Source organism: Piliocolobus tephrosceles, chromosome 4, assembly GCF_002776525.5.
Source record: "Piliocolobus tephrosceles isolate RC106 chromosome 4, ASM277652v3, whole genome shotgun sequence".
Classification (NCBI taxonomy): domain Eukaryota; kingdom Metazoa; phylum Chordata; class Mammalia; order Primates; family Cercopithecidae; genus Piliocolobus; species Piliocolobus tephrosceles.
This window is the reverse complement of record NC_045437.1, coordinates 30,289,550-30,307,581: the sequence shown is the minus strand read 5'-3', so window position 1 is coordinate 30,307,581 and position 18,032 is coordinate 30,289,550.

The following is an 18,032-nucleotide window of genomic DNA, read 5'->3' as shown; positions in this document are numbered from 1 at the left end:
TAAAAATATTTTAACCCAAAATAGATTTTCTTTGACATATTTTGAAATGGCTGCCCCAGGGTCAGCTGACTGAGAGGGTGGAAATCTGCCTCTGTAGAGAATCCTCATTAATGTAGCCAGGCACTTCCTGGATTTAAAAGAGGTTAACTGAGTCTGACACCTTTAAAGTTCTGAAAAGAGACATTTTCCATCTATTCTTTCTGAGAACTATTATTTATGTGGCTTCATCTACATAATAAGGCCACCTTTGCTAGCCAGGACTCTTCTTTCTCCGTGTCATAACTGTCTTGCCACTAACCCTGACTTACCAGAATCACCTGTTTTGGGCCATGCTCTAAGCCTGCATTCTTTCTGTAACCTCAAGGGTGGTATATAAGTTTCTGTGCCTTATTGGTGGACTGGGTCTTCTTTCTGAGGGCTCCTGTGTATACACATTAAATAAATATGTATGCCTTTTATCCTAATAATCTGCCTTTTGCAAGTTGAGTTTTCAGCAAACCTTTAGGGGGTCAACAGCCATTAACCCCACAGTAGCCTACTCTGCTTTTTTATGACACAATTTTTTCTTCAACTACCTATTGCTGAAAAGCTTCTAGTGCCTTCATTTCATTGTTGGGAAGTTTCAGTTTTATTTTTATTTATACTTTTTAAAGTTTTTTGAGACACAGTCTTGCTCTGTCATCCAGGCTGCAGTGCAGTGATACGATCTTGGCTTACTGCAACTCTGCCTACCGGGTTCAAGCAATTCTCATGCCCCAGCCTCCTGAATAGCTGCGATTATAGGCATGCACCAGCACATCCAGGTAATTTTCAGTTTTAAAGAGAAATAGAGTAATACACTGAAACCGTTTATATGGAATTTCTTGTGAAATTCCGTTTAGAGTCTGGTTCTATTAGCACAGTAATAGAAAAATCCCAATCCCACTCTAAGAAGTCATTATGGTGTGTTCTGAAATAGCTATATATCTGGTTATCCGTTGATAACGGGCTGTTTCTCTGGAACACTTTTTATCGCTAGACAGAAGAACTAAGTCATAGGGATGTTTTTCATTACCATTTTGGGCTACTTCTTTGTGAATCTACCATTAGGTGATAAATAATGAAGAACATTATAGTCCTTCATTAACATATGATATTATAAGATATATATCCTATAATATTTAATATAGTTATATATATGTAGGATTTCAATCTGTAATATTTTATGACTCCATCACTTTCCTTTCCTGATATCTTGCTTTCTTTTCTTGTTGATAGTATGTGGCAGCTTCAACATAGAAAAAGATATAGACTGCAGATATGGTACCATAGAAACAAACAGGTATGTTCTTTGTCTGCCTTTGAAAAAAATGTCCTGAACTTTTGCTGTACTAATCACTGTTTAAGGAAAGCAAGCTCTCAAAAACTTTTACTTTCCTTATGTGATACAGGTTTTGTTTTAGCATTTATTGTAATAACTCACATGATAAATAAAACTAGTGTATAGGGTAATTGTTTTGCAATTTATCATAATGTGTCTACTTGTATTTCAAATTACAGTGGAATCAAGATCATGTACGTCTTATAAAATTAGTAAGGTATGTTCCTTTGAAATTCTATTCGACATATTCTTTTAATGTTTAAAACAATTGAGAGTTGGTTTGTTTAATTGTATTATTGCCTTTTAACTTTTGTGTTCTATTGGTGTATTAGTAGCTGTGTTTGCATAAATCTTATACAGAAAAATAAAAGTGCAATATGTCTAATTCTATAAGAATAAAATTTCACTAGTATATAATAAATGTATAAACACATTACATCATTTTATTACTAATAACCAGTCAATAGATGGACATATGAAATCTGTATCCACTGTGAATTTGGTTTCATTGTACAGAAAGCAGGATATTGTGTACACATTATCATATGATTTACACACTCATTGTCAGTTGTTGTCTGTGGGAGCTCCTTCAAGAGTGGTGGCAGGCATACAGGGAGGAGATTATGAAGCAACTAATGCGAGCAGTCAAAAAATCAGTCAGAAATAAGAAAAATATATGTAAAATACTAAAGAGGCTATCCATTAAAGAGTTGTTTATATGGTACCCAAACTAGCAAATACAATGAGAAATTCAGTCAAAGACCTAATATCAACAACTTGGCAAAATACTTTTCTTCTTTCATTTGACTGTTACTGTGCTATACATTGCACATAGTTATGTATTCATTATCTCATTATCTCAGTAACATGGTGAATCTCTGCCTTTGTTCAGGGGAAGTAAAGGAGATTATTGAGCTCATTATCACATACATTTTAAAAAATTCCACAGATGAGCAATGCTCAGCTTAAGAAAGAAACAATGTAATTCATTTAAGTATTTTCATAATTAAAATTATATTAATTTAGAACTCTAAATCAAATACTCCATATTTGATTTTATATATGCATATAAATGCATGTATAGGCATATAAAATGAGTGCATATATAAAAATAAATTACATATTCATAATGGTTATTTTACGCAGTCACAATCTAGGTTGTTCAAAAACATAATGTGATTATTTCTTTAAAATCCTATCGAACTCATAAGCTTTCATTTCTACTTGACAGTAGATGCCTTGTTCTGGCTCTTGTAAGCCAACACAGTCACATCCAATTTTAAACTTAGTCACTTTGGGGTAATTACTCTCTCAGTTCAGAACTTAGCCCCACTACCACACTTTCACTCATCGCTTTTTCCCTGTTAGCAACTGCATTTGGGCGACTTCCCTAAATTTCATGGCATTGAGGGTGGGGTATGAGGTGCACCGTTGGTCTATGGTGGCCTTTGATCTTTATCGCCTTCTGCTGAAGTGCAATTTCTTCTTCTTGCTTTTGGGTGTAACTTTTCTAATTCCAGATGCATCTGTGGTGAAGGTCAGTACTTCCACCTTGGCCTCTAGTTGTTAGCTGCATGACAGTTTCTCTCTTCTCTGAGACTGGGACAACTCTTGTAGTTTACTAGCCTATGCGCCATCTACCTCAAGAAATAGCTATTTTCCCATACCCAGGGTTAGAAAGAACTCTTCGTGGCTGCTGCTTTCAGAAGCATTTACCTGGACACAGGCATCAGCCACTGTGGATTCATATTGGATCACCAGCTTCCCTAAAAGGTTTGCTGTCTCCTGGATCAAGCCTGGGAAAGCCATGTAACTGCCCCTTCAACTCAGGGATTACTGCCTCTGTTTTCTACCACAATTTCAATTATTTTGTAGCATACACTCCTTCTAAGGACTCATCCAGGCTCAAGGATTTACTGGGAGCTGCTCAGCATCTAAGCAGTAGTGGAATTTCTCTGATACATCTCTTTTTGTATTCACCCATAGTTGGTCTTTTTTTTCTGTCAGAGGAAATAGTCATTATTCTTTCATACCTTGTTTTATGGCATTATCTTTTATGCTCTAATTCCTCTGGGATTTGGCTGTTGATATTTAAAGCCAAGCCATTGGAATTCATAAGAATATTTTCTAAAAATTCACTAATGTAGCTCTAATAACCAAAAGTGAGAATGTTATTTCTGCTATTTGTCTTAATAGAGCTAATCTACTTAAGATCAAAATTTTAAAATTTGTCTTTTTGTTCTTTCTATATTATTTCTATTCACATAGTAATACAAATTTTCTGCTGGCAAGTGGCAAAGAATGGCAAAGTTAAGTGAATGAAAAAAATCATATGGTTTAAATCACAAACTGTATTTCATTATATTTACTTACAATTGTTCATTACACTCTAATGGATACTGATTATTTTGTTACCTGGAAGACCCTCCCTCCTCTGTAGAACGATTTCTTTCCCAACTGAAACAAAATGGCTTCCATTTGGAAGAAAGAGAGCATGCGTTTCTCACGAGGCCTCACCCACCGGCCACATTTGATTGGTCCGGAGAGGGGTATCTTATTATTCAGGATGAATCAAAAGTTTTGCTGGATTTTTTTTAAGACAGAAAATACACTAGATGTTTGGACATGTGAAGTTTATGTATAGGGAACCAGTCTGTGATTAGAGAGAGTGAAGTCAGTAGAGATAAGTGGAAAAGTCGTGAAGTCATAATTGGACAATAAGGTGAAAAGAATGTCTTCACTTTCTAAAGCACTTGGCTATCAGTACAGAGTGGGCGGTTGATGATTTGCAAAATTTGGTGTCTGTGTGATCTTGAACAAGTTACTTAAACTTCATGAGCCACACTTACCTCTTCTGTGAGTTGGGGCTAACTGCCAATTCTAATGGTTTAAGCACACAAAACTGGCAGCTGTTATTTTATAACATCACCAGGTGGTTTTAATGATAAAGCTATTCTCAACCTTAATTGGCATTGCATTTTTCTCAGAGATGACTTCCAAAGACTATTTTCTATATTATGATCTTAGTGAACAACACTTCGCAGTTGCAGGAACTAAAAAAACATGGTTGAAAATGATGTATTATTTAATCAGAGAAGTGTAGGCTTAGCCAACTTCAGTCCCAATATTTAAATATATCTTATCCCCACAGAAGCATTCAGCATGGATAGTGCTTGCACAAAATCAATGACTAATAATTGCAAATTGCCAACCTAAATTTCTTTGCAGTATTAAATTTTTCTCTTTTTTAATACTATAGGAAGAGTTGCAAATGGCCCAATTCATTTCTGTATCATCGATTCAAAAGAAATAGAATTCTGTTGCAGGTCCTATTGTCTCCCTTTTATCCTTCATGCATAACATTAATTTGGTGAAGGCTACAAAAATATGAGTTACATCTTAAATATTTCTGCAACAATGCTAATGACTTTAACTTCATCAGTTTTTCATCACAACATTGCCATAACAAATTGAGTAGATGTGATGGTAAATGAAGAAAACCCAGTCAATAAGAAATGAAGGCTACCTCTCTGGTGTTTGCAGTTCCTGGGTGTTTTAGTGTCACTAGATGGGAACTTTAGAGATAGTGCTTTGTGTGTAACTGAAACAGAAAATCCAGAGAGAGACTTAAGTTCTTTGACTGTTGTTACCCTGTAAGACTATACTTTTTCTTTTCACCTGTAGGAGGCAGAATTTCTTGGCAGGAAGAATACCAGTTCATGTATCATCCATATTTTTAGGGCCAATAGGTCTATAAGAAGTTTGAATTTTGGGGTTCTATAGAAATCATTGCATGTGTACTGAACAACATTTGAAATACACAGAAGGAAAAAATAAAATGGTGAAAACACACATTTCACTTTACCACCTGGAAGTAATCACTGCTAATGTTTTTCCATATCCAGGTTGACATATGTGAGACTTTTCTGTGTAATCAGTTTTGTCTTCTATCCTTTTCACCTACTGTTGTAACGTAGGTATTTCCTCTTATCATTGCAAACCTTTTGGAAGATATTTAAAAGGCTGTATAATGTAAGCTGTATTATAATGTATTTCTCTCCTTACTTTATTGTTTATACATCATTTTTTCTAGGTTTTAAGAACTATAAATAATGCTGGGATGAACACCATTTTTTTCTATGGGAAAAGCATAATGAAACCAAGGAGGGCTTTGGGGGACAACTGTACCTTCCAATCTGCTGTGACATGTGTTGGGGGCTTTATTTCTTATAGAGATCATCATGTGTTAAAACAGGGAGAGCAGTTTTGCTGGTTGGTGCTCTGATGCCCAGGATCAGAGAATGGGAGATGATGGTCATTCCTTGCAACCCCGTACCCTTTTCTTTTCTAGAAGTAGACTTTAATTTCCTATAATCCGTTGCTTGGTTGGGATTTATCTAGCGAATACTCCAATTTTCCACTTGTCTACGCCATGTCACACTGCCCTCCAATGTTGACCAGATTGTTCTTACTCTTCTGTGCTGTGTTAGGCCCTCAGCATAAAACTACATGACACGAGAGCTGTTGTACTGATAATCATGCGTGTCTTTTACATGTTCTCAGGAACTCTAAGTGAAGAAACCCTAGCAAACTTATCTACCACTGGAGATGGCAGTATTGACTAATAATACTACGAATAAATTGGAGACATAACAGAATTTATATTTTAGTTATTTGCTCCCCACTGGTTCCTTCAATATTTTGTTGGGATATTCTGAACGTAGTAAAAACCGATACCTCCTCACTTCTGTTATAGTTTTAAATATTTTTAGAGTTTTTCCCTGAGCACATCTGCCATATGATTGACTTAGGAAAAATAGTGGTTGAGAAAAGCAAGATGAATGAAGGGATTTTAAGACTACAATTTTTTTCCCATAGTTATGACATAAAACCACAGAAACTCATATTTATTCTTTCTCTCTCTTTCTCTCATTGCTGTGTGAATAAACCCAGAATTACATTCTACAGAAAACTTTGATTTTGCTTATGAGCTGATAACCTCTTGGTTTGCCTCTCGGCAAAACGAGGTTGGTTAGGCAACACAAATTTCCCAAAAGAATATGAAGAGAGGTTTATTTTTCTCACACTGGCTCTGCATTTACCTGGCTGCCCAACATAGCTGCATTCTAGGTACTCGTGGTACTTAACAGGGAATGTAGTTCCAAACTCTCACCCTTCCAATATTTTTCTAAAGCTTAGTAGAGAAAAACAAAAGTTTATGGAGGATTGCCTGAGAGAAAAGCAGCAGATTCATTTCTGTGAATCAGTGATTCTCAGTGAATGGAATATGGGGATGTACAGGAGAAAGGGGGAAGGAGGAATGGAGGAACTCTTACATCCTCTCCATAGGAGGGCCTTGTTCTCAAGGTGAGGGTGATTTTGTGTGTGTGTGATTCATTCCTCTCTCAGATGTTGATGCCTCTCTCAGATGTTGATGCCTCTCTCAGATGTTGATGTGGATACAATTTGAGAAACACTGCTCGAGCTACCCTAAAGTAGGATTGATAAGCTGGAGACTTCTTGATCAAATCTTATGGACGTGTTCTCTCTGTCCAGTGCATATGTGTGTGTACACAACGGCACACACACACGCGCGCACACACACACACACACACATTTTACCAGGGAAATGTATGATTTGCATAAAATTGAAATTTTCCCTGGAAAAAAATTTAAAACTCTAGGAAGACTAGGCACATATCCCTTCATGGCAACAAATACCCAGACTTGAGAAATAGTTCCTTTTTTGATTATTGTCCTTATTCCTTAAGTCATTGATTTAGGTTGCCTGTGTGATTTAGATTACCTGTTTGTTCCCTACAAGTGCTGGTGTTTACAACTCCTGGGTAACAGCCTAACTATGGATTAAGCCAAAAGAACAAAGGGTTGGGTACTTGAGTGTATTCATCTATTTTGCATGGCTACGACAGAATATCTGAGGCTTGGTAATTTATAAAGAAAAGAGGATTAACTGGCTCCCAGTTCTGCAAGCTGTGCAGGAAGTGTGGTGCCAGCATCTGCTTCTGCTGAAGGTCTTAGGAAACTTACAATTGTGGTGGAAGGTGAGGGGGAACAGGCCCATCACGTGGTGAGAGTGGGAGCAAGAGAATGGGGAGAGGTGCCATGTTCTTCTACACAACCAGATCTTGTGTGAACTCAGAGTGAGAACTCAATTATCACCAAGGGTATGGTGATAAGCCATTCATGAGGGATCTCTTCCCATGATCCAATCACCTCCCACCAGGCCCCACCGCCAGTACTGGGAATAACATTTTAACATGAGATTGGGAAGGGACAAGCATCCAAACTATATCACTGGGCCACATCATTTTACTTTCTAGCATTGATTTTCTAGATCTGTGCTTTGGTCTGATGCCAAAGGCCTTATGACACAAGAAAGGGACCCTCTGGAATCCATCTCTAAGTTTACTATAGGAATATTTTGATAACTATTTGGACAATTTATAAATATAGTGGTTAAAAAGATAGACTGTGATGCCAGACTGTCTGGACTCCCATATTTCCTAGCTGAAAAGCTTAGACCTGGCATTTGCTCTTACTTTGATTCAATTTCCTCATCTGTAAAATGGAGATTACAATAATACTTCTTGTTTAAGAGTTTTGTTTGTGATCAAATATATGAATTTATGTAAAGTGTTTAGGGCAGTGTTTAGCAGAGACAAGTGCTCCATAAGTAATAATATTACTAATATTATTATTGCCTGTCTTGGAAATAGGAATAGTTGCACCTGCTTTTTACGTTTTTCTACTTTATGGGGAATCTAAAACTTGTAATGAATTACATCTGTATCTTCTTATTGACTGCTAGAAAGTTTTATTACCGTACGTATTTTGTCCTACATCCATCTTATTTTCCCAGCCTTTGTTTTGTGTTCTGTAATTCTTACTCTTGATTGTTCCTATTTTGCTATATTATATTCATCTTTGCAAGTCACTGTAATTTTCTTTTGAAACAATATTGGTCCTAAAAATAAACCCAAAGCGAACAAACATATGTGAGCTGTGAGCTCTCCTAAGTGGACAAGTATGACCAGTAAAACTAATTATTTTCCACATGAATTTCTTGTGAAGTTTGCTTTCCTGCTGACATTCTGAGCTTCCATTTATTTTCACCTCTGTCTTTTAGCTTTAGGGATATACTGATTCAGTCATCTTCAATAGAAGCATCCCAGCAAGTTCCTGAGGTCACGTTATTTCCCAGATGTCTTCAAATATATTGCATTGCTGCAAATTGATTTTTAGCTTGTCTTTAAATTTAACATCTGAGTGTCCTAGGCCCATTTGGCTTTTTTTTTTTTCTTTTAAGGTACCAAAGGAAATTTTTCGTGTATTTAAATTTGCAATGTGAGATGATACTGAAAGAAATTACATATATACATCTTGTATAAAATAGGCTATTTTATATAAATAAACTATTTGTATAGGGACAGTCCCCTAAAGTTTACTCTTCAAGACACTTGGGGAATTTCACTGTTATTTTTGATACAATAGATATGGCAATCATTTGCCCCAAGGCTAGTAGAATGACAGGTCTTTATTTCTCACCTTCTTAACTGAATGGTAAATATGAATGAAACAATTTTTGGGATCTTTTAATCAGGGAAACAAACTACTCTATTGGGGTTTAATATGAGGAATTGGTTATCAGAGTAAAGGATGGACTGGAGAAGCAAAGGGGATAAAGTGGTTTTATCCAGAGCTTATGAATCTGCCCTCATCGCTAATGCTGTCAGAACCCTTGCTTTGGGCAGGATCTAAGGAGCTCACACTCTCACCAATGCTGCTGTTATCTTCCTTGTTCTCGCCTTCTAATCTCATGCAAGTCCCCCTTGTTGACAGAATTTAACTGGAATGCATGCAGCTGGAAAGAAATTCTGGAAAGAGCAGTTTTCAGACTGCTATACTGGCAGCCCGGTGGGGGCGGGGTGGTGATTTAGAATATACTTTATTGTGTGCACTTCTATCTTTAACTCTTTTAAAATTTTTATTCTGAGTTACTTTGTTCCTCCATGTCTTTCACATGATGTAAGCATTCTAATTTTAAAGCACTTTAAATTCTATGAAAATATTCCCAGCTCCAGGAACATGTCAGTTATATCAGAAACACTTACAGAAGTCCCTTGTTGATGTCTAAATAGAAATATTTTAGTTTATCTTATTGCCACTTGTCTGACTTTTGCCAATCCTTAAGTTGTAAATTTTTCAATGAAAATACTTAATGCACCTTTCTATTATTGTAGCTACCTAAATTCCATGTTTCCTGGTCAGAATAGAAATAATTTCATTATTGTGCCTGAACATTTTCCCAGCTTTATTTACTTGAATTTGGTTTTTGTTTTTGTTTCCCGATTTTCACAATCATGCATTTTGTTTTAACTGTCCTTCGTCAAGATATCCTTAAGTGTTTGGATTCTACATCAAAAACTAGGGTTGATCAACTTTCATCTTGACTGTCAAAGCATTCAGAAGAATCTGGGATTCTTAAAATACATCATAAAATGCATCCAGAAAGACCAAGGCATTCAAGTAGCAGAGACAGAATTGCTCTGAACTGCACAAGTGTAACTGGGTTGGCGAGTCAACAGAACCTGAGTGGGAGGGCTCATATTTCTCTACAACCCTTTTTCCCCAGAAGGGTTTTTTTTTGTCATTTTGGCAGTGGTTGACAGGACTCAGTTGAATCCTGACATGTACTGTCTCTCTCATAAGTGTTTCTGACATAACTGACAAAGTCCTGGAGGCTTTTGACAAGTTTGTCAACCCAATGAATGGGCACCTAAGCCTTAAAACCACAGTAAAAGGTCGTGTCAGTTGTTCAAGGAAGGGTGCAAAATTCAGGTAACCAACTAATGGTTTCAGGGCTGTTCTGCTTGCCTGCTTGCTGATGTCGTCACTTCAACAGACCAAGAAAAAAGTCATCTTTGAAATAAATATTCATCTTTGGAAGCATAACATAGCATATGTCTTATGAATGGAATACATTTTTTAAAATGTTATTTGTAACATTTATCTTCTCATTTGTTTAACAGTTTCTTTTGTGTATGCTATAGCTGGAATGCTTAATACTTCAGGCCTCTGAGGCTTTCTGGCACTGTCTGAAAGGTTTAGGTTACTGTGGTAAATGTTTTCCAGCAAATGGAACAATGACTACTAAATAATTTTGCTAACGTGAGGATTAACCAGAGTAATTACAATTGCTTGGGACTTTGTGTTTCAGGGACAACAATCTATATGAAAATCACCAGGGCCTCTGACACTCAAGTGTCACTCAATTTGAGCAGAACAATTAACAGTAATATTGGGTCTGAAGTTTGAGAGTTGGAAACAAAAAAGATAATTGCATAGGTCTGAAAACTATTAAACAAAATAAAATTATATTCTACCTTTGCTATTCTGCCTCAAAGGTATGATGTTTGCCTTTGCACACAAGGTCTTTGCAGTATCTAAATTGGACCAGAATTTTAATGTTTCAATCTATTTCTCTTGGGCCTCAGAAAATCTGTTATTCTAACTTTGTACATGGATTAGAACATTTCCAAACTCGGATAGATCTGAGTTGCTTATCTTACAGTCTATGAAATGACTGATACTTTATCTCACCTAGAATGTAAAGGCAGAAAACAATAGTAGTCTAATAATCATATCGGTGTAGTAATCACAAAGTTTCCACGTGCTATAATGAAGTTGTTAATTTATCTTGCTTTTTGAAGAAACTTTAATCTTGCAATAAATTTAACTGAAAGTTTTCACCCTCTTTGTTCCCATTTTTGTTCATTGTTAAAAACTGGAAGGTGCATTAAAGATGATCACATTCAGTAAATTTTATTTTTTCCCTAAGGATGAGGTATAAGGTTGATAAATGGGGTGGAGGTAGCAGGAATGAAATTCCTGTATGTATAAATACATACAGCTCTGTGCTCCCCACTCCTTTCTGATGAGAAGATTTTTTTTGAGATGGGTCTCATTCTGTCACCCAAATTAGGGTACAGTGTGCAATCACAGCTCACAACAGCCTTGACCTCCCCAGTGCAAGTGATTCTCCCACTCCAGCCTCCAAAGTAGCTGGGACCACAAGCATGCACCACCATACCTAGGTAATTTTTAAATTTTGTATAGGTGGGTCTCACTGTATTGCCCAGGCTGATCTCAAACTCCTTGGCTCAAGCAATCCTCCCACCTTGGCCTCCCAAAGCGCTAGGATTACAGGCGTGAGCCACTGTGCCCAGCCTGATGAGGGGAATTTTCTTTATTTTGAATGGTAAGAGTTCTTGGGATGTGTAATTCTGCTGCTAATAAGACTTGTATTGTCTGTTCTCATGCTGCTAATAAAGACATACACGAGACTGGGTAAAAGGTTTAATTGATTCACAACTCTCCAGGGCTGGGGAGGCCTCAGGAAACTTACAATCATGGTGGAAGAGGAAGCAAACACGCCCTTCTTCACATGGTGGCAGGAAGGAGAAATGCCCAGCAAAAGGGGGAAAATCCCCTTACAAAACCATTAGATCTCGTGAGAACTCACTATCACAAGCCCATCGTGAGGGCAGCCGCCCCCATGATTGAATTACCTCCCACTGGGTTCCTCCCAGGACATGTGGGGATTATGGGAACTACAATTCAAGATGAGATTTGGGTGGCGACATGGCCAAACCATATCAAGCTCCTTACATTTCAGATGAGGAAACTTGGTTCCAGAGAAACTAAATGGTTTGCTCAATATCACAGATCTATTTCATGACCAAGAAAATTCAACCAAATCTCCTGGATCCTAATGTGGTAATAATTTATTTTTTTAAAAATTCAAGCAATCGTTTCAGATAGGATTTCTAATAACATTGAAGACAAAAGCAAAAAACAAAACAAAGCAAAACTCTCATCTTTTTAAAGAATTTATGGCTTGTGAGAATAGATGAACAGTGGATGTACATACAAAGTAACAGCCTTTTAACAAGAGAAGGCTGCTCATGTTCTCTTAAGGCAGGTTTCATAAAACTCATATTTCCTTAAGATTTTTTCCTTTAGAATGTTAGCCAAAACATGCTAGGAAATTTCAAAACAGTTTTATATGGAATTCTTATTGTATATTCATATTTTCCTAAAAATAGGCTAATCAAATACGATGTTTCAACTGGGTACGTCGGACATTCTTATGTAGAGTTTTGGATGTGTCATACACCATGAACTGCTTCCAGTGTGGGTTTGTTTCATTTGAAGGATTTGAATTGCACATTTCTTGTACTTCAGACTCAGAAGTACACTTTATCTGGTGGAAGTTAGCAATGGCTGTAAACAAACAAACAAGATAGTTAATTATTTCACGTAACAAATGACCTTCAGGTCTATGGCTTCCAGGATGACTCAAGAGTGACATCCACGAACCATGATTTCTTTCCTGCCTTAGTAGTTGGCATTGTCTCCCCAAGCTCATGGTCACGTGGTTGAGAGATGCTATGGCTCAGGTCCTAGGCCCTTGGGAAGCAGTGTTTGCAGCAAGTAAGGAGGAAAAGAAAATCAACCAGTTTTTGTCAAATTGATCTAGTGTTCATCTGCGCAGAATCCTTCATTATTTGATATTATATTTGGATTAAACTGACTAAATTCAGTGTATTTTGGTCCATATTAAGCAGAGTTGATTCGATATGGGCTGTCCATCATGTGTCTGTGTGCACATGTGTATGACCTAAAACCTTCCGACTCCTCACCAGGTGTCCTGGGTGTGATGTGAGAGGAAGGGTTCATGCAGTCCATTTTGGGGATTTGGGGTTGAAAAACTAACAGGACTCTTTCATCTGAAAAAAATAACCTCTATCTCTAAAGCACAAGGAATAAGATAAAGCTAGAACTTACTCATAAATCTTAGCTCTCACTCCCCGTAAGTGGATTCAATCCATCATTGAGTACAATAGACATTTCCACCTAAATGTCTTTCTCCTCTTTCCATGCCATAGACATTGTTCTTCAAGCCAACACAGTGTTGTGCCCGACCACTCTAAATCCCTCCAAAAAGGACTTTCCACAGTCACTCCTCCTTCATGCAAATTTGTACTCTACTCTGCAGTCACAGTGATAGGCTGAGAATGCAGATCTTGTCACTACTCTGCTTAGAAAAATTCCATGGCTTCCCAGTGTTCTTAGAATAAATAGAAAAACCTTAATTGCCATCTGTAGAGGATTGGCTTAGCCTCATTCACTGGGATCTCACTGCCTCCATCTGCAGGACACTGTTTTATGCACTCCCATTCCAATAGCCTTTTCAGTCCCTTGCATGGCTTCAGTTCGTTTCTATCACAGGTCATTTGTATATACTGCTCCCCCTGTCTGGAAGCTTCTTTGCACCCTTTCGTCTGCCCCAAGAGGCTGCTTTTCTTCAGATTTAGGCTATGCTGTGAGTTTCTCAGAAAAACTTTCTCTGGCCCCTAGAGACTCAGCTCTCTTAGTATATCTTCTTTGTATCATTTGCACCATGCTGCAGTTTTACAATCATGTTTGCAAATGTGTTGTTAGTATCTGTTTCTTTCCATTGGCTAGATGGTGAGCTTGGTGGGGGCTAGGCTATATCTTTTTCTATTTTTTAATTGCCTTTGTGTTAGCAATATTTAGCCTATTTCTGGGAACACAGGAAGTGCTCAAATGCATATGTCGATTGATTGTATAAATAAGTGAATGAATAACATTTATTGTCTTTGATGCCTGCAGCATTCAAGCATTTCAATTGCTGAGTTTTAGTAGTCGATATAGGTCTAGGTAGCAATTCAAAATAGGTCATTTTGGGATCTCTACATTAGAAAATAGATTAGAAATAATTGCCTTCATTAAAGATTCCTGAAAAAATAATTGTCATGTGTCTTTCATATGGTATATACATGACGTTTTAAGTCAGAGAACTCCTATATGCAATGATGAGCTTTCTCATACTAAAGTTGGAATCTATAAATGTATGATTTTTGAATTGAGAAGTCAAATTACTATCTTTGAACTGTTGAGGTGGTGAAAAATTTTATCCTTTCTGTCTATGAATTTGAGATTGGAGAGACTGAAATGTCATTGGAGTAAACTCTGTTGAATAGCATGGCTCATGCCTGTAATCCCAGCACTTTGGGAGGCTGAGGTGGGAGGATTACTTGAGCATAGGGGATGGAGGCTGTGGTGAGTCATAATTGCACCTCTGAGCATGAGCCTGGGTGACAGAGTGAGACCTTGTCTCAAAAAAAGAAATGAAAGTGATATGGCTAAAATTTCAAGTGATTAGTTCCCCACATTCCTTTGAAATTGTTCTATTTTTTGAAATTTAAATACTCTTCTCTGTGCCCTTGGCAATTCAACAAAACTTAGAAACATTTGTTAAGCAGATACTAGGTGTTATTAATTAATTAAATGAATATTTATTAAACATTTCCTACTTGTCAGACCTAAAGATGTAGTTTTCTCTTGTTAGAAATTTATCTAAGAAAATGACATAATGCCTGATTTCTAAGAGCAAACAGTGTGAACAACAACAACAACAAAAAACTCGCAGAGTGATAAGTACAAATACTTTGTTATTAAATAGAATGGGCAATAAGAACATATGTTAAAGGTCCTGACTTAATTTCTGTTAAGTCAAGGAAGAGGAGTATTGAATATTGATTTCCTGAAAGAAATAACATTTGAATTGAACTCTGAAGGAGAAGTAGGTGCTTTTAAGTGAATATTTATTAATCATGATGGCAATTTTCTTATTGTGCTGAATTATTTAAGAAGCATTGTTTTCTCCCTAATTCTTATCATTTTTCTCCTTGCTGATTACACTGGAGCCTTTTTGAGAATGGGAAATATATTTTGTTTCTAGGTATCTAATAATTATTAAACAGTGTTATGCATGATTTAGATACATATTGTATGATTTCTCTCACTAATATTAAGTAAATTGAAGCTTTGCAGTGATGGTTCTGGGAGTCAGAAGAAGACACTTGGACAGTTTCCACCATGGGCTGTGATTTATTTACTGTGCTTAGCTCAAGTGCTCTCCAATAACCATAATATTTGGAAAGGCTCTATGTGGCTTACCCTGTGTGGGCTTTTACAGGTAACATGTCTATTGGGAAATACTAAAATTGAATTATAATTTTTTATATTCTTTTCTTTTAGAAGTCTTTACTGAAAGCATTGCAAATATTTCTTCTATTTTTCATATAACTTCTGTGTATAGATAACTGAACTTTCTGTGTTTCAAAAATTTTGGCCTTTATGTTGTCATAGACTCATAAGGGCCAGAATTTTTGAAATAATTTTAATTAATTCTATCTTCAGGAAGGATGCATGATGAAAATTTAGTAAATACACTCAGTTAGTAATTAGGCTCACAGGTCTACTGTTCATTTTTCTTCTCTTTAATCTGTTGCTTCTTTCATTCTCAAAGCAGTCAAATATACATGTGGATTATTTTAATTTAGAAGAGGGAAAATTTTAAATTATTGTGTTTTAAATACACCCCAGATATTGGGGTTCCTAGGACCATCCTCTGAACCAACGAGTGGATATTTAATTGATCTTGATGGAGGACAAGATAAACTTTGTTTTAGATTATTGCTGGAAGGGGAAGAAAGAGTGATTTTATTATAGTAAGTATACGGTTGCATTAGTTTCTTGTATTTATCGCCTAAGAATATTGCTTTATCTAATACTTACTGTTAAAGTGGTGAGGTTTGGTCTGTGCAATGGCACTTTGGGAGGCTGAGGCAGGTGGATTGCTTGAGCCCAGGAGTTCAAGACCAGCCTGGGTAATATGGCAAAATCCTGTCTCTACAAAAAATTTAAAAATTAGACAGGCGTGGTGGCACATGCCTGTAGACCCAGCCACCTGGGAGGCTGAGGCGGGAGGATTGCTTGAGCACTGGAGGTAGAAGTTGCAGAAGCTGTGATCCTGTCACTGCACTCCAGCCTGGGCATTACAGTGGACTCTGTCTCAAGAAAAAAAAAAAAAAAAAAAAAGAAAGAAAGAAAGAAAAAAAAGAGATGTTAAGCTTATTATTTTTGACTTTGTTTCTGACTAGTAGCATCTCCAGTTGTTTTCCCTTCTGCATTTCCCTTTCAGGTAGATTATTTATATTCTACTAAATTGTTCTTCTCCACCTACATAAGTGAATTTTGAGGAGCCAAACATTATCTATGCACTTAATCTCTCCTCAGAGTTCATATTGCCAAGACCCTATATTATTTTTAGAAGTACTTCTCTGTACTTTTTCAACAGAATGGTGTCCGGACTATTTTAATATCTTAAATGCAGTTTCTAATGCTTTGTAAAGTACTGATATAACCTCTCATTACGGAGTATTTCTTTTTAATCATGTTGGGTTAGCGCTGACCTTTTTCTTTTTTCTTTAAGAATGCTGCTTAGCTTAAGAAGCGCTTATCCTAAGTGCCCATTTAAAATGAAGAAATACACCTGTTGAAAAAGAAATACACATACCACTGTTTACTCATTGCGGCATCCCTCATCTGGCAATTTTAACCATTTGAAATTTCAGTGACAGCTTGAAAGTAGAAAAGGTCTCTGAGTTGTAGTAGTTGCTTATGATATATATCCCAGAAAAATCTGTGGGTTGGTATTTGGTGAAAATTCTCCTAACTAGACCCTCAGGATTTTTTTTTTTTTTTTTTTTGAGAAGGAGGAGTTTCACTCTTATTGCCCAGGCTGGAGTGCAATGGTGAGATCTCAGCTCACTGCAATCTCTGCCTCCCGAGTTCAAGCAATTCTCCTGCCTCACCCTCCCAGGTAGCTAAGATTACAGGCACGAGCCACCATGCCCGACTAATTTTGTATTTTTAGTAGAGACAGGGTTTCATCATGTTGGAGGCTGGTCTCAAACTCCTGACCCTCAGGTGATCTGCCCGTCTTGGCCTCCTAAAGTGCTGGGATTACAGGCCTGAGCCACTGTGCCTGGCCAACCCTTCAGGATTTTAATTACGGCTTTTTCATCCCTATTTATGAATTAAGCTAGTTTTTCTGATTTCTCAACCTTCAACAGAGTGAAAATTGCAAAGCAGAAGCCAGAGAGAAAATGAAGAGCATATGTGTTTTGAAATGCAGATGATATAAATAATGAACACATTGAAAAATTTATCCCATTTTATGGCTGTTCTGATTTGAAAGATAAAAGCATTTTATTGATGATTTTGCATATATTTTGACAATTGTCTAAATGGTTTTTGGTTAAGAAGAATGTTTTTGGTGTAGGTTCTGGGGTTCCTCTTTGTAAAATGGGGATAATATAAGACAGAAATGTGAGCTATGTAATTTTTTCAAGTAGAATACTTTATAATCAGAAAATATGCTATATTACCATATCTCAAAGACTCTACAGATTCAGTTATTAATTATACATAAAGTACACTGAGTGTTTATAAGCTCATTATCTTTCTTAATTCAGTTCTAGAACTATGTTACATAAGCATTCTTAGCCAGTCCTCCCACAGGGTACTTGGGAGAGTGGTGGCAATTGAACTATTGACCTATGGGAATTGTATCTATTTGTTTTAAAATAGATATAAATAATAAAAACATTAAAACAGTCATTCATTTTTTGCCTGATATGGTAATAAAAAATGAGAATGTTTTAGTTCAACTCTTTGAATAACTTTTGTCTACTTTTTAAGACGTTTGCACGCAAAG